Source organism: Psammomys obesus, unplaced genomic scaffold (genome assembly GCF_907164565.1).
Source record: "Psammomys obesus unplaced genomic scaffold, mPsaObe1.curated_primary_1811, whole genome shotgun sequence".
Classification (NCBI taxonomy): Eukaryota; Metazoa; Chordata; class Mammalia; order Rodentia; family Muridae; genus Psammomys; species Psammomys obesus.
In genome coordinates, this window is record NW_026590062.1 from 11644706 (window position 1) to 11649024 (window position 4319).

The window sequence follows — 4319 nt, forward strand, 5'->3', positions numbered from 1 at the left end:
CAAAAATAAAAGGGGTGGAGAGATGAGAGTGCTGGCTACTCTTGCTGAGGGCTAAGATTTGGTTCCCAGCACCCACAGGGCAGTTCATACATATCTGTAACTCCAGTTCCAGGGGACATGAGGCCCTTTTCTGGCCTCTGTGGGCACTGCACCCACAGGTGGTGCTTGGCCATTTATGCAGCAGAGCATCTATCTACATAAATTAAAACAATTAAAAAATATGTCAAGGTCATTCTTGGCTAAATTATGAGTTTGAGGCCAGCCTGAGCTACATAAAAACCCTTCACCAAAACACAGAGGGAAGAAAGGTAAAGGCAGGGAGGACTGAGGTTTCCACAGTGGGCCCGGGAAGGTGTTAAGGGCTAGAGGAATTATGCTCAAAGCCAAAAGATAAGTATCACAGAGTCTGCTCTTTATAAGCCTTTTATTTTTGTGGTACTGGGAGCTGAACCTTGGGTTCTGTGCTTGCTAGGCAACTGCTATACTATTGAGCTATGTCCCAAGCCTCTGTCTTGCTTTTCACCTTGAGACAGGGTCTCACTTAGCTGCCAAAGGATGGCCTTGAATCCAATGTTGGTGCCCTCCCCCACCCCTCCACACCCCGTACCTTCTCTCCTGGAAGGTCTGGAATTTCTGATCCTCCTGCCTCAACCTTTTAGAAAGCTAGGATTAAATGCCTATGCCAGCAGGCTTGCCTAAAATGGGAATTTTTAATTTCAACAGAACTTAAACTTAAACAGTTTTAGTTTAGTCTGAGTAATTTTGAGAAAAAAAAAAAATCCATAAACGTATATAATAGACCGCTTCTGTTATATTAAATTTACTTTTTTTTTTTTCAGGAAGCATGAATGGTCATATATCTTTAATCAGCATTATTCTTGGTTTTACTACCTTTAGGTGGGTATTTTGAGACAAGGTCTCAGTATCTGTCCCAAGACGGCCTCCAACTCACAAAGATCAGCTCCAGGGTTCTGGAATAAAAGGCTTGTACCACTATGCTGGCCTCAGACTTTTTTTTTTTTAACCCCCAAGACAGGGTTTCTCTGTGTAGTCTTGGCTGTCCTGGACTCACTTTGTAGACCAGGCTGGCCTTGAGCTTATGGAGATTCACCTGCCTCTGCCCGGCTCAGACTATTCTTTTTTAAGTGTTCCCCTAGCATGGGGTATTTGAGGTGGTTCTCTGCGCTGCTATAAATATCTTTACAAAATGTCTCGGTGTAGTCTTCGGGACTATTTTGAGCAAGCATGTTCATGGAAAGTAGACAAAGGAAGAGTCCCTGGAATTTAAACTTGACCTTGGACAGCTGCAGTTGGTCAGAAAGGCCTGGGTGTTTTGCAGTGCGAGCACCTGGGTAAGTTTGTCACCCAGCCATGCCAGCCAGAAGCACTATTTGGAAGCCTGCAGGACTACAGTGTTGAGACAGAGTCTGCATTTAACAGGACTCCCACTAGGGGCTTCCGGGGCACACGTAAAGCTGGAGGAGCCCTGGATTTGTGGTCCTAGCGCTTAGAAGGATACAGCAGGGGAGCACCACAAGGGCAAGGTCATCCTGGAATACATAACTCTCCCCCCACCCCCCTTTCTGGCAATACAACCAATTGCCGTTATTTTGGTATGCATCCACATTTCAACACTTTGTGGTCCCGAACAGAGAGGAGAACTTGGCAACAAGCCAGGAGGCCAACAACCACCTGCCTGCAACTCAATGAGGCCCCTCCCCCATCTCTCCACACACCCCCACCCCACCTCGGCTCTCTGCTGAGGGTCTGAGGAGCAGCAATACTGAAATCTGAGTCCGCAGGTCAGGGCCTCCTGTTCCAGCTGTCAGGCTCCATATCAGGACAGATGGGTGACACAAGAGCCATGTTGAAACCTCTTCAGTCTGTAAAAGCAAAGCGGTTTGGGGAAGAGGAACCAACTGAGACCCACGTGCGCTTAGGACTCTCTGAAACACCTTTCTCTAAGTGTACCGGACAAGGACCCTGAGTGCTGGTGGGTCTGATCCGCCTTGTGACTGCTCTGTGCACCCGGAGACCTGAGCTCAAAGAGCATCGGTTGATGGTGGCGGCAGGACCAGGATGGGGCACTCCGTTCCCAGGCCGGTAGCAAATGAACGCATGGTCCAGAGCTCAGTGAGGGACGCCAGGTTCTTCCAGCTTCATCTGATGGCTTCTGGCCACAGCAAGTATTGGGTGGTGATGGGCAACAGAGAACTGAGAGAATTGAGGAGCGGGAAAGCAGCACCCCTTGATAAAGAGGGGGAGACAGGAAACCTTGAATTCCTCACCCACAGTGGATTTCGGGGGGGGGGTTCAGTCTAAGCTTTGGCCAAGTGTGGGAGTGGAGGGGGAGGCGATAGCTTGCACGGGCATCACCTAAGATTGGAGAAAGCAGGGGTGCATGCAAAGTACCCCAGCCTTGCAATAGTTCCCTGGCTGCCACCTGAAGCTTTCCTATCTATGCTAAGGGCCGCCACCAAGCTGTGGTGGGAGGGTGGGTGGGCGGACAATGGCATCCGGGCATATGTCAGCAGCAGGTGATTGTGTGACATGCCTATGCCCAGCTGTGCCCCCCTCCCTAAGGAAACCAATTTCAATACACCTTAACCCCAGAAGTTCAACCGGACAGTACTTACACTTGATGGAAGATGTCACACAGCCCAGCTTCAGTGTTTCAAAGGGACCAGAAGTTAGGTGTAATGGAAGTTGTGTTTTAATCTCAAGCGTGGAATTTTAGTTTGGGCTTTAGTTTGTCCACAGCTGGTAATTGCCAACTGGTAACAGCCTGCCTTGTGCTGCCCGGGGAGGGGCGTGGTCTAGGCCTCTGAGGACACAAATATGAGAGGCCAGCAAGAGAAGGTGTGGCGTGAGAGGGCGTGTGGCGTGCAGCAGTTTGGAGTGACCGGGGATGGACAGTGTGGTGGACACAAAGAAGTGCGTCAGCGCAGGGGCTTGGAGGAGACTGCCTGCTGATTTTACCATTGAGCGAGATTGGTATAGCCCCAGGGGAAGCCATGGACCCTAAACAGCTGGAGAAGTAATGGGGTCTGAGCCCCCTTCCCCACTAACCTTCTCTCTCCTGCCTAGGGTTGGGGGGTTGGAAGGGAGAGGTGTTGTAATATTCATTAATATTTACCATTGATATATCTTTTAGTATCGCTGGTGTTAATCCTAAACAGCTGTATAACCAAATCACCACACACAGACTATGATTTATTTAGTTAACCTAGAATACAGTGCTGGGCAATAGTTACTCCATTCTAAACCTCCAAGCCCTCATATTTTCCTAACATTTAGATTCACCCATTATACTTGCTTTTTGTGAAATCTTAAGTTGGGTTCATTTCTTCACATCATTCCAAGACCTCTCCTTCAGCCTCTCCTCTCCCAGCTCCTCTCCTCTTCTCTGGGATTTACACCAGCGATACTAGAAGATATATCAATAGTAAATATTAATGAATATTACAACAGAGAGGCTTTAAGGAACCCCAAATTAAAAAAAACAAACAAACAGTGCAACAGTTTTAAAATCAAGTGCAACAGTTAGTATCAGAACAGTGTCTCAGGATGGATGAAGTCTGAGTGGATCTTCCTCTCCACTACTTTGAGATGTGCAAGACGTATCTAGAAAATTCACTACTGTGGAAAATTATCTGGGCAGGGATGCTGGGGCCTTGGCGACTAATGACTGTGCTTGTCCTTCTGGTGGCTGTGGCAGCTCCATGTTCTCTTCCTGTCGCCAAGTTCCAAAGCTCCCGCAGGATGACTTTGGTGCTGTGGGAAGTGTCACTTCCCCGGCACTGCTGTGGCTCTCGTTACAAACCTTTCAGGTAGGAGGGTCTTCCTGGGTGTTTAGGCCCACGTTCTATTTCAAGGCTGTATATTTAGTTTTCCTAAATTTTCTTGGAGGCCCAGTCGCCATGCCTGTCCGTCTTGTAAGTGTCATGCCTTTGGCATCATCTGGACCTCAGCTAACTGCACCTCACCTGCTCCTTTCTGGACCTCTTCCAGACCTTCCAACAGTTGGAAATTTCAAGGAGACTTTTACTCCGGACCCTGTGGTGGCTGTCATCCTGCGTTGCTGTGGTTGTCTTCTCTGCCTCTCTGAGCTAGCAGGCTTTTGCCCCAGCATCTGGCTCCTGAGTCTTTACAGGTAAGATCAGATCAAATGCGTTTGCTGCTCATTGAGAGTTTGTTAAAAACAAAGGAGTGTCCCACCATAATCATTTCCTCTTCAAATTTTCTTTCTTTCTTTCTTTCTTTCTTTCTTTCTTTCTTTCTTTCTTTCTTTCTTTCTTTCTCTTTCTTTCCTTTCTTTT

General features: G+C 48.0%; 1 pseudogene; it reads right to left on the reverse strand.

Annotated features, from left to right (window-relative positions):
* Positions 1 to 3649: 3649 nt before the first annotated feature.
* Positions 3650 to 4117, reverse strand: LOC129675880 (ubiquitin-conjugating enzyme E2 variant 1-like; annotated as a pseudogene).
* Positions 4118 to 4319: the final 202 nt, after the last annotated feature.